We start from the raw sequence: 20,790 nt of genomic DNA, 5'->3' as shown, positions 1-20,790 counted from the left end.
CTCAGAGTAAAGGCAGCAGCAGACGGAGTCAGAAACTCCGTTTGAAGGAGGTAAACTGTCTGTCAGGGATGTTGCCATGAATATCGCTCATTTATAACATCTTGTTGTCAGTTTACTTTCATATATAGAACTAAATCTTTTAGGTTAAGCTGTTTTAATTCTGGGATAGTCACATGTCCAAAATTTTACTGCTAACTTTGTTTAAAAGTTAGCTAGTCTAGTCACAATGATTTAGAATGAGACTGAAACAGCAGCAAAATGAGCCTTTTTATTATTTAAAGTGAGCAACATCTGATCATACTCACCACTTAACATGTATTTATATATTATATTATATTATATTATATTATATTATTTAGATATTTAGGAGAACAGCAGGGCTAGAATGATGTTGAAGAAAGGTGAAGAAGCTCTGGTGAGGTCTTCATTTAGTTTACTGAAATATGTATTAACTGTTTTTAATTTTTAAATAAACTAAACTATTTTATTATGAGAGGAGCAGGTCAGGGAAGACATAAGAGAGCCAGGTGGAGTTTCAGTGTAAAGATATAAAAATTATATTAATTAATTACATTAAAAATTATATTAATTAATTATATTAATTATATTAAAATTAATTACAGGAGACAATAAAAGAATGCTTGAGGAGAGGTTTAAAAATAAATTAGTGAAAATTTTTGCTACACAGTAAATAGAGTTGAGATGTATAATAATGTATACATCTGAAAATTAAGTTGTTTAAATTCTCATTCTGTATGATAAAACATACTTTTTATATTTAGTTCACATTCTGACACTGTACATTACTGTAGTGTCTGTTGTAAATCCATGAATCCATGCAGGAACATCAGGCTGCAGAGAGTCAGAGGGAGGCAGAGACAGAAACACATATCTGTAGATATTTTAGTTAAATGTTTGCGGCTGAAAATGACAGGAGAAAAAAAACATTTAGTCTTTTTGCCTCAGTGTTTTTCATGGATCTTTGGTAAGTTACTGAATGCAGGGCTGGAGAGTGAGACTGAGTTAACAGTGAGGAGCTAAGGTGTCTGTTAGACGTGAAAAGTATAATTTTTATTTATTTTGTAGATCAAACTGTTGCACTGATGTAGAGAGATGTTAAAGAAGAACAATTCAATCTGGAAAGACTCAGACGAAGAAAAAGGAACAATTAAAAGATTTAATGACAGCAATGAATAACAGTTCTTTGGCGCTCGGGCCCCGGCAGCTGATCTGAGCTGAGATTTGATGTGAACTTGATGAACATCCCGATAACCGATTAGGGATGCTCTCCCCCAGGGCCCAACACTGGTGGTGGAGGTCTGGAAAGGGTGCCATCCTGGAGAGCCGAAGGATGTGGGTGGAGAAGGGGAGGTGGTGGGTTGAACGCAGCTGGGAAGCGGCTGACTGCTTCGGTGTGGATCCTTTTATGCTGAGCTTGATTGATGATTGGACACGCCAGGTGAGGTCCAGAGCTGAGGTCGGGGATGAGCATGACGCCGATGGACGAACGGAGGTGATGGAGTCTTCTAGGTTGAATTTTCGCTATTAGCTCCATAACTTGTTTAGATTTTATTTTTGTTGGTCAAATTGCTGTATTGAGTTTAAAACTGTTGTGTCTTATTTTATGAGCTGTTTTCTACTTTGGTTTTAGAAATAAGTAGAACCTGTTCAATTACCAGTCAATTTATATCAATGCATTTTGACCAATAAGATACATCAGAATCTGGTCGGCTCTGTGCTACCAGAGTATTTAGCTTGCTAGTTGTGAGGCAAATGCTAAAGTGAGTGTTCATCCTGGAATGACAGTCATTATACTGCATAGCTTTAATCTGACTATTGGATTGTAAATAGTAACATGTTAGAATACTTGTTACTGAAACAAGGGTCAGATTAGAGTAACGCGTTACTGATGTGTTGATGGCATCAGGCACGTGCAGAGGGAGGGGCTGGGGGGGCTTGAGCACCTGCCCCTTTTGCTCCTTGCCCCCAAGTGCCCTTTTTTTTTTTGGTATTATTTTCTAAGCCCTCTTCTGACACATAATAACGTACTAAAATTATTTGTTGTTTATATTTTTAATAGTGTAATTCTGTAAAGACAAAATATGTGTGGTGGTCTAGCTCTGATTTACATGTCCTGCTAAATTGCGGGTTTGAATATGGCAATACTTTCTTATAACAAAATAGACCTGCAGAAAGAAATTACTAATAAAATATCTTACATATGCATAGCTGTATGCTCTATATAGAGATTTTCCTTAGCTTTGATTGTATTTCTCACAATTTTGTAAATTATCATTGTTTATTAAACTCTGAAAGCTTTGTGGCTTTGTTAATATTCTGTCCTAGAATGTAGTGGTCCCTGCACGGCCCTGGATGGCATAATTGTTTGACAATTCTGCTCAAGCTATTTACTGATCCCTTGTGTATATATATATATATATATATATATATATATATATATATTTTTTTTTTTTTTTGGTAATATATATGTACGTATGTGCCCTTTTTCTTTTGAGCACCTGCCCCTTTTGTGGTCTCTACACGGCTCTGGTTAAAAACATAACATTCAGTCCGTTACAATATTAGGTTTGCAGGCTTGATATTTATTTTGCGATCATTATTAAGCCTCCCTGAACACAGCGGTGGTTGATTAGTTAATTTTAAACTCCTGCTCTGCTCGTTATTTTGGAAATGGAACCGAAACGCACAGAATTGCGCAACACCTTGTTGAAACAATAATCACTGAGATTATTATTGTTGTTGGGTCATTAATTTGAACACGTTTTGTTGATTTTTGTTGTTGTTCTTTAATAAAGTTACAAACCTTTTGATAAGGAGCCAGAGGAGGACGTGCTGGTCTCAGTGTCATGGCGGCGTTCAGTTTGTCACCTAAAGCCGAGATCGACGCAAAACCTTCCGCGATCGACATATTGCACCGCTGCTCTAGCAAAAGCACGAACAGTTCAGAAACAATATGAAACGGGAAAAAAGTTATTTATTAACTGATTAAGTCGTGTTTTAGATTGTTCTTGAAAAACTAATCAGTCACGGCTAATTAGTGGGTGAACTCACAGCTGCACAGTGAACCCACTGACTTTTTCCAGCAGACAGCCACTCCACTCTCTTGCTGGTACTGCGTAGCCCCGGTAAATCTTTTTGGGGTACGCAGTACCCTACCATATCCCTTTACTTTCACCCAGTGGTGGAGAAAGTACTCAAAAAATGTACTTAAGTAAAAGTCAAAGTACCACATTAACATTTTACTTAAGTAAAAGTAAAAAAGTACTGGCTTTTAAAAATACTTAAGTATTAAAAGTAAAAGTACTTGCTGAATACATAACCTAATCACTAATATCATTAAGTGAACTGATAGTATTTAATTTGAAAATGTGATAAATGTGCCATTTTAATGAACAATGTCACAGATTAAACATGTTCTTATTGTGTTTATTCTCTGTAACAGTTTATACTTAGATATGTGATTCTATGCATCATAATTTCAGGGATGGAAACATCTTGTCTCCTGTCCTAACATAGCATGAACTTCATTAGTGACATTTATTTAGAAAGAAATCCAACAGAAAGGGGATGGAAAGAAGGTGTGGGGGGGAAGACATGCAATCGAGGAGCCACGTAGCAGAGTTGTAGTCAAGACCACCGAGACCAAGACCAGCGCCCTGCGCTACATGACACAATAAAATGAAGTGCACCTATCAAAATTGGTTCTCAGATTGATCTGAAAGATCCACATTCCCATAAAAACACCTAGATGTTAAATACTTAGAGCTGAAATATATTTAACCAGTATCAATTAAAACTCATTTCATTCTGTTTTGCTTTCATCGCTGTGCTACAATCCACAGAGGTCTCCTGCTATCCCTAGAAAAATAACACCCTGGGCGGTTGCTTATATTGCCCATGTCAGAAACCACAACTGAAACATCGCAATTAACAGTAAATAACGTTCAACTATGAACACTGTCCAACGGCGCAACAAGAAACCAAGCAGAAGGAGCACCATGACTGTTCTCACCCTCCCTGCGATGTTTGCCACCATGACAGGAGACGAAATCAATCAATGAGCATGCTCTGTGTTCATTCAACTTTTACTTATTCGGCGATTAAATAAACGTGTGTATGTGTTAGCTACTGCAGTGTACACAAGAACAAAGAACGGCTCTCAGTGAGGCTTCAGTCCTTAGGACTTAATAAAGATCCGTCCAGAAGAATCGGATCGTTCCTGAATGTCATATTACTATATTGCACTTTGGTCACAGTGTTGTCCCATATAGGCGACACCTCAGTCAACACACAATGGCATGAGTAGCAATGAAAAAAAGCGCAACGCGACTTGGATGTAACCAGTAACGCGACAGTTTTGTAGAAATGTAGTGAAGTAGAAAGTACAGATACTGTAAAATGTAGTGGAGTAAAAGTAGAAAGTATCCATTATTAAATCTACTTAAATAAAGTACAGATACACGAAAATTGTACTTAAGTACAGTAACGAAGTCCTAGAGGGACCAGGCATGTTAGCAGCATAGATTACAAGGATCAACATTCATGAAGTGAGGCAGTGATATAAAATGCATTATTCTAGCAGTGATCAAACTAATCATAAGTTCAAGTTTTCAATAAATGTTTCCTTTTTAAAGATGTTGACTCTTTTCTGAACTGCTAGAAACTCATGGCTTGCAAACCAACACAGAACAAACATTACATGTTTTATGCAGAACAACAAACTTATAATTTCATTCACAATGCAAACATATACAGCTAAAATATTGCACATCTGTGTGTAACTCTCTCCACATACTGGTGAATAATGTACAAGAATCAGAAGATTAATCATACACAGGCCAGCTGTATTTAATTTGTATCTTGCATGTATCCAGACATAAAATCTTTATTAAAGATTAAGCCTATAAATAGAAATCAGAAACAGGAGTCCTACGATAATACAGCATTATTATCCATTTATACTGTATGAGCTTTCTAAGTTTGGAACAGATATCCCAGTTGCCTTTAACAAACCTAGGTGAACATGTGGATGGCAGAACAAACTTCTCCGTTGTGACATTTAGCTCCAGCTTTTAACTCTGTCTCCAGTATAAAACCAGGCTTATGGATGGTTTGCATGCATGGGAGCAGTAGAACCTCAAAACTTCCTCTGGGTTTAAAGCACTACCTAACTCAACCTAATGTACATAATCATATACCATGTGTTACATGGTATATGATTATGGTATAACATCAGTCAAACTACACTAACCTGTAGTTTTCTATGTGAAATGGTCCTTTATGGACCAAACATCAACAGTTGCAGTTTGTTGAATTTACATTATATTCAGAAATGTGAGAACCTAACTCTGGAAAGTAAAATTGAACTTTTAGAACTGTTCTCTTTGAGGTTTCTAGTTGTGTGTATTTAATGTTATGTAAGAGTTTATCCATTTCTATCTAACAGAGTTTCAGACTACTGAGTGCACCTGAATGATCTCAGCCCCTCAGCTCCACCCTGAGTGTGCTGATTACTCATTACCCTCACCTGTGCTGTGCTGCTCCCTATTTAAACAGCTGCTCATCACCAGCTCAGTGCGAGATCGTCTGTTGCCCCAGTCACAGCTTTCAAGCCTTGTCTCATGTTTCAAAGTTTTCTGATCCTGCCTGTTTTTGACCACAGATTTTACCTTGTCCTTCGGCTGCTGGAGGGTTTCTGACCTGCTGTTGATGAACCCTGCCTGACTCTGACCTTGCCTCAAGTTTTTCTGATTACTGGATCTTCATTGCCTGTGGTGCTCCTGTGAATGAACTTGGATTGTCCCTTGACTCAGCCTCTGGTTGGTGGATTTTGTCCCTGTCATCTGTTTTCCCCTGAGCCCTCAAGTCCTCCCTTTGCCCATCCACCTTACCCCTCCCTGGCTGGATCCCAGACCCCAGTAGACTTCCCCCTTCCTGACCAACCAGCGTGACCACACCCTGCTTAGCCCCTTCTTACCTTTATTTTTGTAATAAAGACATTTGGTGAACCAACTCTGGTGTTGGCTGCATTTTGGGTTCTGGCTGATTTCGCTTTCCGTTAGAATATAAGCCACAACCCCAACTCAGGGTTTCCCCCAGTGTATTATAAGCCTGGTGGCCCGCCATGCTTTACTAGCCCTGCCAAGCTAAGCGTTGCTTGTTTACGTTTCTGGGAAAAAAAAAAAAAAAAAAAGTTGTTTTTTTTTAAGCTGGGCTGCAAGCGTCACTTTTGCTCTTTGCATTTCACTAGCAGAGCAGATTTATTCCTAAAGGATAGGTTTATGCATTTAAAGCCTACAGCGTGCGGACTAATCACACAGCTGGCGCCTCTGCACTTTGCCTCGCGTGCTGCCGCCTCCTTTAAGGTAAGAGGTAAGAGGTAGGTAAGAGTTTAAAGCCTGGCGCGTTAGCTCTGGTTGCTGTTGAGAAAATAAATTTAAAATAAGCTAGTTTTAAAACTTTACATGTCTTGATTCAAATGGCCTAATTGTGGTTTGAAAATCAGTAACGTATTCTGGCTTTTTGACCTTTATGTTACCTGTAGTTACAGCAGATGGTTTGCTAGGATTGTTTGAACTGCCTTTTGTCTGTGTGGGAAACAATACAGGAGAAGTTGTAGCTTTTCACACTCATCTGTGAAAAGCTGTAAACACAGCAGGAGTTTCTGGCTTGAGAGAGGGTCAGAGATAGCTCCTGGATTGGATGAGCAAAGATACACCTTATTTGAATAAATTAAAGATAAGACTACGCCTTTACTATAAAACTTTCTACACAGAAGTAACACGTTAGATTTTGATCTTGCAACTCTCTAAAGATGTCTTTGCTTTTCTTTCTTTCCTTCTTTTCCAAATCTGTCAGGTAAATGAATGTATGTCTCCGTTGTTCTGCAGTTTCTGTGTAAATTCATACGTTGTCTTATATTGGATTAAACTCTGTAATTCTGTGACGTCAACACGCATTGTTTTCCTTGTGACTACACGCGGCCGCCGCGAGAGGACCCGGGATCATAAAGGAAGAGAGAGAACCAAACTTTTTCCAAAATTAATTAATTCAGACAAATCTTCCTTAACATTGCGCAGCTCAATGTGAACCGCAGGAATAACTTGTAGCGAATTCAGAGGCGCGTTGTGGAGTGGTGAGAATGATTTATCTTTGTGAACGAACAATTATATGCGGTGTTTACATCTCAACACGCTGCCCAGCGTGTGGCTCTGTGTCTGTCTTCCCTGTAAAGTTTATATCTGTGGTCCCGGTTGGCCGGAGCGTTTGTGGATAACGAGCAGCGCTAACCTGACCATCCAGGTTCAGCCCGGTGAGGAGCTTTAACGCTCTCCTCGGAGTCATGCATCACGCTGATTTTATATTATTTTATTATTAGTTTTAGTATTATTTTTCCGGTTACACGATGCATCAAACCATATCAAATGTGTTGTCTACTTAGAGTTAATACGCACTGCCGCACGGAGATCTGAGAAACTCGTCCCATAAACTCGACCAACCAGAATAGTTTCTGTGACGATTAAAAACTCAACAGACACAAAATGGAACAACTACTAAAGCCACATTAGCAGCATTGAATTAACTCTCCCGTTTGTTGCGCATCTCTGCGTAGTGCAGCAGATTTAACCCATCATTCAGGGCCGGTCCAAGACTGTATGAGGCCTGGAGCAAAATCTGACTTAGGGGCCTCTTTTGTTGCTAAGAATATCGGCACCTCTAACAGCTTCTGTGTTAGATTTAGTGAAATATGGGAGAAGGGAGTAGTTTAATTGGCCAGCCTAAAAAGCAATAAGTTATAATCGTAGTTTACTAATTTGTATTTGTAAATTCAAAGATTAAATTTAAAGCATCAGATTGTTGCTATGGTAACAAAACAATCTAACTATGAATATTGTTCTTTGAAGTTTTACAAAGTAAACTTGTCAGCTCCTTAAAATCTTGTATTTAAATGTTAAACAATTTAAAATTATTTAATTTATGTATGCCTAAACAATTGAATAAAATTTAACAGCATTGATAATCTCAATAAAGAAGTGTTACATTTCTGTATCTGTGGTCTGTTTTAAATTATTATCATCTATGGGGCCTCTGAAGCCCTGGGGACCTGATGGAGCTGCTGACTTAATTTGGATTAAACTGAAGTGCAAATTTGTTGTTTTAATACTAGTTGTGGGTTTAAATAGCATTTCACTGGAGATCTTTTCCCGTAACATATAATTATACAATAATACTTTTACATTTCCTGTCAACTTAACATCTTTTAATAAAAAAACACGGTGGACCGCCTTGACGCCCCGACCACCGGGCTTAGCAAGTTTTCTGGGGGAAACCCTGCAACTTAAAAAAAACAATACATATATAGGCCACATTTGTCTATGAGCTGCAGGTCCCTACATTGTAGCACGAGAAAATGTATACAGATGTTTAACTTTAAATGAAATATAGCATACAAATATGTACCATATTTTTTTTACAAACAGTGACTGTAGCATGACTGCTTTAAAAAAGGAAAAGTCCTTGATTGCCCTCTTCATCTTCCTGCACACTAAAACCACTAAAGTTTCTTTAGTGTTGTAAACAGATTCACACACTTCCTCGGTCTTTATTTCATTGTCACTTTCATCTCGAGGCAAATTTGTATGAGCTTGTACCATCCTTCATCTCGCAGAAGTCCAACATTTCAAAAAGTGTTGGCAAAAAAGCAAAAAGCCTCAACGCAATGTTCAGACTGTGTGAAAAAAGTAGCTGCTTATGGTTTGGAAATGTTGGTATTGTTAAGGAAGAATATCTAAATTAGTTAACTTTGGAGAAAGTCTGGCTCTCTCTTCCTCTTAGATCACAGGTCCTCCCAATGAGCCACGTGTGGCCACAAGGAAAACAACAATGCGTGTTGACGTCACAGAATTACAGAGTTTAATCCAATAGAAAACAACATATGAATTAACAACAAAACTGCAGAACAACAGAGACATACATTCATTACCTGAGACAAAAAAGATAGAAAAAGAAAGGCAAAGACGCGTCTTTGGAGAGAGCTGGTGCAAAAAGGCAAAAAGCGGCAGCTATCTGAATCATTACTCCTGGGCACGAACTTTTATAATGTAGGCGTGTTTTTCCTCTTTAATATATTCAAATAAGGCGTACCTCTGCTTGACCAACTGGAAGCTATCTTGGAGACTCCGAAAAACTTAGAACTCCCCCTAATTTACGGCGAAGATCAAAGGCCATTTGCTCTTTTGTTTAACAAAAAGAGCGGAGAGCTTGTCCTGGCCTCCTGCGGTTCTAAGGCCATCTAGGTAAAGAAAAACATAAGAAAAGTATTTCACAGATAGCTGTGAAATCTGGAGTCTCTACCGCTATCTCTCCTTACATAGATTCTCAGGAACAAACTTAAATTCAGTAATTTGTTTCAGGGAAAGGTTATCTTCACAAACCCAGTTTTGCTGTTCTGCACTCAGCACCCCAAAAGATTGAGTCCTGCCTTAAACCAAAAATAACACATAAAATCAACAGAACAAAATGAGGTACAATTCCTTTTTCTAACCTATGAAACATAATATTCAATCCTAAGTATACAAGTTAACACAATCATTTTCCAAAACCCCATTTAGCATAAATCCTGAGCAATTTTCTAATACTTAACAAAACATTTTCATTCAAACAATTTCCATTTGATTCTGATATTGTCACAGATAGTACAATTTTCAAATACATTCATCATTTACTATATTAGTAATTCTAAAATTAGATAATACAGTTTTCATTAAAAAACATGCTAATAGTAACTAAGAAAAATGTCTTAGAAATTAAATGTTAGTGGTTTTAACATTCTATGTTGTATTCAGTTTTACACCGTCCCAGATGTTAGTTCTGGAAGACTTTTGATCTTCCGTGAACTGAACAAACTTCTCTCTCCCAGGCTCAAGTGATACTGCCCTCCTGGAGATGCTAATTTTATGGCCTCCTGTTCCTCTCTGATAACACAACAGGAGCCTCAGTGAGAGTTCCCTTTTGATCTGTATTTTCCTTCTTGCACTTTGAATACCTACCCATCAATAGTTTAGTTTTTAAATCATTAACACAAACCTGTTCAAAATTAAGAAATTTGTTCAAAATGGCAATGCTCAATATACCTTTTACACATGCCGTAAGATTAACTGTATTAAACACTAAAAATAATCATTTTTCCTCAACAGTATTTAACTGCATTAATATTGTGTTCTAGATTGTTTTTGTTTATATTTTTGGCTTTGTATATTTCGGGCTCTGTGATAGACCAGCGACCTTTGAACCCCGCCTCCAGTCCAATCACCTCTGGACACCAACACCACCAGCTCCTGTTTTTCTTTGTAGTGATTAAAAAGCAGTGAGGTGAAAGAAAATATGATTTTAATAATCAAGATAAATATATTCTAGGATGATTTTAATGCTAGAGACCAATCAAGAGCGGGCTGATTTTGTATTATTCTTCTACTAATTAGTTACAGTACAAAAACATAATCTCTATAGTGAATCTTCCTACCTGCGGTTGTACCTAATAGAGAGTTCTGTCACATTAATTTGACCTTTGTCACATCCCTGAAAATTCCTCCACTTTCTTTTGACGTAGTGCTGAAATTGAGACGTTTAATGAATCATTCATGTCAGATTTAATGAACAGCTTGGCGCTGCCAAGCAAGTGATTTGTTCTCTTCTTTACCATCTTTCTGTTCATCTGTCTCTTACTTTTCGCTCATGTTCTCTGTCCCCAGCATCCTCTTTTGTCTGTGGGAGAGAAAAAAAACACTATGGCAACAGTGAAGTCCCTTTATGGGACTGATGTAGCCAATGGAGAGCCCAGTCGGGACGTCTTTGTACAAAAACTCTGTTTTGCCAGGCAACAGGCAGCTTCACAAAGTCCTGGGCAGCATTAACTACATCCAGTGATATGAAAATGTAACATGTTCTTATCTAACACAAGAACAACAAAAACTTACTGAATGAAGATATTCATAAAGCTGTACTTTCCATAAGTGAACATTTTACCATCTTGACAACGGGGCTGCAGTCATTGCAGTAAAGACCAGCGTAAATGTCACCAGTGAGAATGCCACTGCACACTGGAGCCATAACTGAGGTTCGTTTATGTACTTTGGAAGAATGTGAACTGATGTAATAAAACAAGTTTAATCAGGAATGACTCACTGAGTTAGTCTCTTTCAAGATGGGCATCAAAAATCTCAAAATGTAAAAAAGAAACCCCGCAGATCTAAAAGATCAAATTAATGTTTGGTCATGTTATTTAATCTGTTTATACTTAAAAACAATTGTCTGTTTTAATATTTAATTTACCATTAAAACATTCTAATGGTTAATTTGCATTATTTTGAAATTTGTTCAAATATAATGTAGGAGCCATTTATCCTTTCTGGTGTTTATCGCCACCAGGGGGCGTATTTTATTTTGAGTTCTGAGTGTCTGATGGGGGATGGGTTATTTAAGGTCAATCATGATTCTGTTCAGGTGTTGTTGATAGGTAGAGGCAAAACAGTTTTCTACTGTGCTTGGTTTTTGGATGTATGTCGAATTGATGTGGATCTTAAGGAAACAGTAAGACGATGGACATTGTACTGTAAATAAATGACTTTACTTTATATCAAACGGAAGATCGGCATGCTGAATCTTAATTGAGCGCACATAAAACCAACGCCTTTCAACAACAACCAGTAGCCTAAGATATAGGTTTTTAGCCGCTACATTTAGGTAGAAAACTGCCTCGTTCGGAAGATCCACGGATCCTGCTGCATTGGGATTCCACGTAGCCGTAAAGTAACGGCACAGAACCGGGCTATTGGAGATACCGGACAAGTAACGCCGCACAGAACCAGGCTATTGGAGCCGCTGGACAGTGGCCGTCGTAACCAGGACCGCAGAGGGACAAACGGGACACCTGACGTCGGAACCGGACCCGCAGAGGAACGATCGGGACACCTGTCGTCGGAACCAGAACCAGAACCGGAGCCGCACGGGAGCGATCCACACCGCACGCTTGGGAACAGAGCTGTATGGATCGAGCTACTGGAGCTACTGAGATTCGTTGCAGCGGACATCGGGACGAAGATCATCAATGCCGGCCAACGCATCATTGGGGTATGTGAGTCAGCGCTGATATCTATGAATGGCCATTATTATTATTATGTGTGCGCACACAAAGGTTCAAACTTAAATCCAATGCATTGGTAGCAGACTGAAGACTGCTTAAAGCAAAGAGAGCTCTCTATAAATAAACAATCTACAATTTGCGAATAAATAAATAAACTTATAAGCTGTCTCCTATTCTTATAAACTGTCGGCCATTATGGCAGAAGAGGAAAATGTTGATCTGGATCAGGAGGGTCCAAATAACATTGTGGGTCAAGAGGAAAATCCTCAATGGGAGTCTGAAAAAAGACAGGTGAAATTAACAGCCAAGGCTTTGTTGGTGAAAATCAGTAACTTAGAAAGTGAAAGAAAAACAAAGTTAAATAAGCTCACAAAGTTAAGACAAACTATTACAGTGTTGAAAAATGACAAAGGGTGTGTGAATGACATTAAGGGAGAATTTAAAAGGTTTTTGGGTTTGTCTGAAGAAACACAAAAGGTACACCAGGTTTTGTTGGGTTTATTGCCTGTGGATGAAGCACAGAAGCATGATGTATGGTTTCAAGCTAAAATGTTGAATGTTCATGATTTTCTTGCTGCTACTCATAAATGGTTGACTGAGGCACAAGGTTGCTCAACTGGTGTGCCTGATGATATGAAAGTAAAAATAATAAGGAAGCTGAACCAAATGTTGCCAGTGGTGGCATGATGGAGGAGGAGCTGCAGATTGAACCTCATGACAGCATTTCAAATGTTTCTGTAAGATCTTCTAGAAAAACTGGGAGTCAAAGGGGTTCTTCTGTAACAACCAGCAGATCGTCAACGCTTTCTGAACAAATAAAAGCAGAAGCAGAAAGGGCTGCACTCCTGGCATGTGCAGCTGCTTTAAAGGAGAAGCACGCATTGGAGGAACAGGAATACCTGTTAAAGAAAAGAAAGGAACAACTTGAGATGGACACTAAAATAGCTGCTGCTAATGGTGCTAGAGGGCAGCACTAAAGGCAGCATTACATCCAAGCATTCTGATGGAATGGATTCATATGTTAGAAAAGGTGCTAGACCCAAGTTCAAACCGACTTTACTCCTTCCTCAAGCTTCACAATTAGTTACAAAACCTGCAAAGAAGCTTCAAGATGTTGGACTCGAGGTCGGGTCAGATCTAACCACAGCCTATGAAAAGCATGTTCCACCTGAGGTGGACACTGTTTTCAATACTTTGGTGTCACAAACAGCTCCCCCTGTTCAAACTTCTAAAGCTTCTATTTTATCCGATCCCAATGTTGCCACTCAAAAAAGTCTGCTTCCATCAAATCAAAATCAACCTGCTGGAGATCTCTACAATGTGTTGAAACAACAGAATGACATAACGGCTCTTCTGGTTCAAATGCAATCAAGCCAGTTGCTGCCACATCGAGAAATTCCCATCTATGATGGAGATCCTTTGCAGTTCAATTCATTTATGAAAGCCTTTGAACGTTGTGTGGAAGCAAAGACCAGTTCTAAAGGAGACTGTTTGTACTACCTTGAACAGTACACTAGAGGGCAACCAAGAGACCTCATACGCAGCTGCCTTCACATGACTGCAGAAAGAGGATATGCTGTAGCCAAGCAACTCCTCAAAGAACATTTTGGCAATGAATTTAATATTACTGCAGCCTACATGGAAAAGGTCACTGCTTGGCCCAACATTAAAGGTGAAGATGCAAAAGCATTAAAGGCCTTTGGACTGTTCCTTCGTGAATGCTGCAATGCAATGGAGGAACTGCAGTATTTGGATGAGTTAAGCATGCCAGCTAACATGAAAATCTTGGTTCAAAAGTTTCCTTTTAAACTAAGAGAAAAATGGAGAACAAAAGCAAATGAGATTTTTGAGAGAACAAGTCAAAGGGCATGTTTCAGAGATATTGTTGCCTTTATTGAACACCAGATTAGAATAATCTCAGATCCAGTTTTTGGAGATATACAGGATTTACAACTTGCTAGGGGGATCATAAGACCTAGCAAACCTCAAATAAAGTCACAGTTTAAAAGAAACAGCTTTGTCACCCATGTTTCTGTTAATGATGACGGTAACATGCCTTCTCTTAAAAATGAAGTAACTGTTGTTGACAAATCAAATTACTTATCCTGTCTGTATTGTACACAGGATGGACATGTATTGGAACAATGTCGGCAATTAGAAAAGAGGTCACACAGGGAAAAACTAGACTTTCTAAAAGACAAAGGTTTGTGTTTTGGTTGTTTGAATACAGGACATTTAAGCAAGAACTGTGTTAAACGCATAACGTGCAAACACTGTAACCAAAAGCATCCCAGCTTTTTGCACATTGGACAGAAGGAAAGACTCTATCAGAAGGAGTTGGATCAGGCAGCAAAGGGCTGTAAAACCTCCTCAACTTGTGGTCATACTGGGGCTGGCCACCATAGAGGGATTCTTCCTATCCTGCCTGTGAAAGTGAAAAGTTCAAAGGGAACTAAAATCATTAAAACATACGCTTTTCTGGATCCTGGGAGCACCGATACATTCTGCTCTGAAAGACTTCTTAATGAACTCGATATTCAAGGTGGAAAGACTCAGATTCATCTCCAGACAATGGGTCAGAGTAAAACAATGACAACTTCAATCATTAAAGGGCTGGAGATTTCAGAAATAAATGGAAGCCATTTCTATCAGCTTCCCATTGTGTTTACACAAAAGGAAATGCCAGTCTCCACCGACAACATCATCAGTGAGGAGGAACTGTCTAAATGGTCGTACTTAAAGGACATCAACTTTCCTCGCATACATGCTGGTGTAGATCTACTGGTGGGAACCAATGCATCTAAACTAATGGAACCTTGGGAGGTGGTTAATAGTCAGGGTGAAGGGCCCTATGCAATCAGAAGTCTCCTAGGATGGGTTGTAAATGCTTCAGCAGAAGATTACAATGATCTTGAAAATGGCTACCCTTCAGTTCATGTCAACAGAGCTACAGTTGATAAAATTGAAGAGCTTCTGATCAGTCAATACAACTATGACTTTATTGAAAAGTCCTTTACAGAACAAGAGGAAATGTCAAGAGAGGAACAAAAGTTCCTAGACATAATGGATCGCTCTGCACAAGTGGAGAATGGACATTACAAACTGAAACTGCCTTTCAAAAGGGAAGAACTCTTCATGCCAAACATTTCTGTTGCCCTGCGGCGCATACATGGGTTGAAAAGAAAATTTAAGAACAAAGGTTTCCATAAAGAGTACACAAACTTCATGACTAATGCCATTGATGGTGGACATGCAGAAACGGTTCCACAGCATCAGCTGACAACAGCAAAAGGCAAGGTGTGGTATATCATGGTGTATACCATCCACAAAAACATAAGCTGCGTGTAGTGTTTGATTGTGGAGCAGAGTATAAAGGGGTCTCTCTTAACAGTCAGCTTTTACAGGGCCCTAATCTAACTAGCTCATTAGTGGGGGTTCTAGTGAGGTTTCGGCAGGAACATGTGGCATTAATGGCAGACATAAAATCCATGTTCCACCAGGTTAAGGTGGCTGAGGAGCATGTGGACTTTCTACGTTTCATGTGGTGGCCTCAAGGTAATCTAGAACAAGACCTTGAGGAATACCGTATGACTGTCCACTTATTTGGTGGAGTCTCCTCACCGAGCTGTGCTTGCTATGCTCTCAGAAAGACTGCTGAGGATAATCAGTCCAACTTCTCAGCAGATGTTGTACTAACAGTCAACAAATATTGGACGACGAAGGATTTCACACTGTACTTTGTGAAGCAGAGGCAATACTTAATGATCGTCCCATCACAAAGTTATCGGAGGACCCCAACGACCTTGAGGCTTTAACACCCAACCACTTGCTACTTATGAAGGGAAAACCAGCTTTCCCGCCAGGACTCTTTGACAAAACGGATCTTTACGCTAAAAGAAGGTGGAAACAAAACCAATATATTTCAGATCTCTTTTGGAAGCGTTGGATTCGAGAATATCTACTGTTTGTTACAAGAAAGACAAAAGTGGACAAAGAAAAGGAGATGTTTCATCCCTGGAGATGTGGTGGTGGTTATGGACTCTACAACACCTCGAGGGTCATGGATATTAGGGAAAGTTATTAAAACCTTTCCAGATAAAAAAGGTCTGGTTCGAGTGGTTCATCTTCAAACGAAAACAAACATAATTGAAAGACCTGTAACAAAAATCTGTCTATTATGTGAAGCTACAAACTGAAAACTGATAGGATAATGAATGAGTAAACCTGATTTACATCTTATGTATATTTGCATAGAGATATGTCTTTATTTGTGGCTCCTTTTAATTTAAGTTTGATAATTGCCACACGCAATTAGGGGCTGGCGTGTAGGAGCCATTTATCCTTTCTGGTGTTTATCGCCACCAGGGGGCGTATTTTATTTTGAGTTCTGAGTGTCTGATGGGGGATGGGTTATTTAAGGTCAATCATGATTCTGTTCAGGTGTTGTTGATAGGTAGAGGCAAAACAGTTTTCTACTGTGCTTGGTTTTTGGATGCATGTCGAATTGATGTGGATCTTAAGGAAACAGTAAGACGATGGACATTGTACTGTAAATAAATGACTTTACTTTATATCAAACGGAAGATCGGCATGCTGAATCTTAATTGAGCGCACGTAAAACCAACGCCTTTCAACAACAACCAGTGGCCTAAGATATAGGTTTTTAGCCACTACATATAATATTAACCCCTTTAGAAAGAAGTGGATTCGCTTTAGAACGATCAGGCTTGATGATAAATACGTGGCAGACCTTCTGACTTAAAACAATACAATTCTATATAAATGTATAGATATATGACTTGAACATGCTGCTCTAAAAGCTGATTTGTGGACACACAGGAGACACATCTGTTGTTTTTATAGGTTCTGATGACATTCTATAGGGTGGTACACTCCTCATCCACTTCCTCAATTCCTGTTTGTTATAGCTTTTGTCAAAAGCTACTGTTAGCTATCAGTAGCACACTGCTGGTGAATATTTAGTGTAACACGCAGCTTTCTGGTGGTAGCAACCGGATGTGGTAGCAACCTGCCACATCCGGATGTGGTAGCAACCTGCCACATCCGGATGTGGTAGCAACCTGCCACATCCGTAGCAGGTTGCTACGGATGTGGGTGGCGTAGCAACCTGCACCACCCACATCCAGTGGGTGGCACAGGTTGCTACAATCGATAGTAGCCACACAGGCACACCTGCTAGAAGGAAACAAATGCACCCTGTATAACACTATCATTCTGTTGGCTGAGAGGTTGCCAGGCGACTGTGCCAAAAGGGGTTTTCAAAAGCGAGCAGAGAGTCCAAGACTTAGGCCCCGTTTACACGACAACAATTTCTAGTGAAAATGGAAGAGCATTGTTGTGTTTGCACTTTACATTTACATGAAACCACCTGCAGGTCAGAGAAATGTTTTCTCTGACAATGACACAATTTGAGAACGGGTTCCAGAGTGCAATGTTTCTAAAACGTACTAGTGTCCATTGTCTTGTAAACAGAGTAAATGGATCTTTTCTGTCAGGGAATCCCTAGCTCATGCATAATATGACGCTAAACATAGCTGCTTCCTACAATCCACAGAAGAAGATGGTACTGACAATACTGGTGTTACTACCGTTCGTGTTTCCCCATCAGATATGGTTCCTCCAGTGTCTCTTCACAGCTCCGCACCGCCCAGGTGGCAAAATACCACCTGGGCGGTGGTAAAGGGGCAGGTGCTTGTTCAGCGCTCTTATCTAGAGAACTACGGACACTGTGAAAGCTCAAACGATGTGTTTCAGCAAAGTTATCGCACTTTTTTCCAACTGCACCCTAATCAGACACACGTAGTGCGTGTTTTTCCCCAATATCTGGGGGAACGGTACCTGATGGGAAAACGTGAATCGACGTGCTTTCAAATAGAACTTTCAAATAGACGGCTTTTTTTTAATTGCATGCACACTTAGTTTCAAAGAACTTAGTGGCGTGGTGAGTGCATTACACCTCTTCGATGTGTACCGTTACTGTGAATATCAGTGGTGGGCAGGGCCGTGCAGAGACCACTAGAGGGGCAGGTGCTCAACAAAAAAAGGGCACATCTAACCGCATTTTAAGACAGAATATTAACAAAGCACCACAGCTTTGAGTTTAATAAACAATGATAAATTACAAAATTGTGAGATATACAATCAAAGCTAAGGAAAATCTCTATATAGAGCATACAACTACGCGTAAGATATTTTATTAGTAATTTCTTTCTGCAGGTCTATTTTGTTATAGGAAAGTATTGCAATATTCAAACCCGCAATTTAGCAAGATATGTAAATCAGAGCTAGACCACCAGACATATTTTGTCTTTACAGAATTACACTATTAAAAATATAAACAAGGGCACAATGCAACCTTTTAGTGACTGTAATCTATAAAAAAAGAGCTGCCTGTTTGCTGCAGTGGAGATGAAGATGGTTCATTCAGGAAAGCAGAGCTGCATCAAACTTTAATGTGGAACTGCAGAAAAAAGAAAAAAAAGCAAAATTTGAATTGTTAATGCATGTCATGAGAAACGCCTGCTGAGTTCTGCTTAAAAAAAACTTGTTTTAAAATTAAAATCACACATTTTTGTCTCATGAAGTGAAAAAATTATTTGCAAAACAAACTTATTTGCGCATGTCAGAAATCTTTTCTTGCTATTCTAAGTTTTTGTTTGTGACTCAAAGTTTTGCTTGTGATTCTCACATGACGTCGTGGGCAGGGCCTAAAATCACAACAAAAGATTTCTGATGTGTGCAAATAAAAGTTTATGTTTGGCAAATAACTTTTTAAGTTCACAGGACAAAAATGAGTTATTTAATATATAAAAAAAGTTTTTTAAACAAAACTTTTTGTTTTTAAAAAAGAAATCATTACAATTCCAAAAGTTTTGATTACAATTTTATTTTACTTAACTGAGGTTAGTTTTTTTTTTTTTTTTTCATTGAATAATTGGGGAAAAAATTGACTTCATACTCTGCGAACCAGACCCTAAACTTACTTAAAGTCTGGATTCAGTTTTTTCCCCTTCATTAATGACACACGTTTATTACATACATTTTATATATCCTGGTAATTCAGGGTGAGTTATTTTTAATTCTAAATGAATATCCTTGTTGGACTTTTATTTAAGTGCTATTCTCCTTCAAGATACATTTACATAACACCAGAATAAATGCAATGTACATTATGCAGCAAAGGAAATTAGAAGACATATATCCATTATGGAGATGATCGGTTTTGGACGGGCGATGTGCCCCTATTGCACAAGCGATACTGAAGAATGACTGCTATCATTAATGATACAGGGAAGAGGCTTTTTAGTTATCTAGCTTTGCTAGCAAACTCGTTAGCTAACAGCTAGCTAATAGCACAAAAACAGCAGCCTAATGTCTGTATGATAAAAATACTGAATCGATAAGAACAGTTTCTCCTCACCTGTCTCCTCCCTCTCAGTAGTTCTTCAGAGAAAGGCAGACACAGAGGCCTGTCAGTGTCTGTTGTATTTCATTACCTCTCTGCTTAAACCGCTACTCAGTGCTTAAGCAGAAACGATACTTTCAACATTTTCCGTCATCTGACAAGTAGAAAGTCTACTCCACTTTATTCACCAAAACCTTTTTTTTTTAATTCACCAAAAACTGTTCTGTAATCTGGAATGTTCTCTACGTTCAGCTCCAGTTAGCCGCCTTATTTCACTGCACGAGAGACAATTGCGTCATGCGTCATAGGCAAAAGGTCAAAGGTAACAAGATGACCGGCTTATAATGTTGTTTTTCTTGAAAAATACCCCAACAAAAAAAACAAATAATTTTAGTACATGTTATTATGTGTTAGAAGAGGGCTTAGGAAATAATACCAAAAAAAAAAAAATAAAAAAAAAACTGGACCAAAAGGGCACTTGGGGGCAAGGAGCAAAAGGGGCAGGTGCTCAAGCACCCCTAACTCCCCCCTCTGCATGTGCCTGGTGGTGGGGAAATGACAAAGAATCTGAAAAAGGGACGAATAGTGTTGATATTAATTGTCAACACTGTGACAGTAAGATCCAAGGGGATCACATTTCACAGGTCAGTAAAAAGCTTTAATTTAAAAAAATATATAAAGAAAGTGGAGAGTAAGTTAGCTATGATAGCTTAACTTTTATGACTTTAACATGTGCTGTTGCTGCTCAGTTCATAGTATTTCGGTTCAATTAACACAAAAATAAGGTGACCTACATTTCCTGACAGATAATCAGGAGAGCAGGTGTTTAAGTTAGCTAATCAACCACCTTTTCTGTCATAATGACTGCAAAAATGAAAATTCAAAAACATAAAACTGCAACGGACAGAATGTTCTGTTTGGTGTTTTTAACGTACTATTTTGCTTGGGAAATGTTTTTGTTTTTTTTGTTTTGTTTTAATTCCTGATGCACTTGAACGTAATCTTTGCTCGAGACTGTTGTTTATTGGTTGCCATGGTAACGACTCTGCACACTGACAGACTGAGAAAAAATAATATAACCACCCGTTTTTCTACATTTTTCCCCTGGACAAATTGCATCATTTGTTTGTAGAACGTGGAAATATTCAGAGCATAAAGAGCCAAAGTCTGTTAAATTTTAAATCATGACTCCTACAACAAC

This window comes from Poecilia mexicana, unplaced genomic scaffold (assembly GCF_051168715.1).
Source record: "Poecilia mexicana isolate PSO_F unplaced genomic scaffold, ASM5116871v1 scaffold_10, whole genome shotgun sequence".
Classification (NCBI taxonomy): Eukaryota; Metazoa; Chordata; class Actinopteri; order Cyprinodontiformes; family Poeciliidae; genus Poecilia; species Poecilia mexicana.
This window is presented reverse-complemented; position numbering follows the sequence as displayed.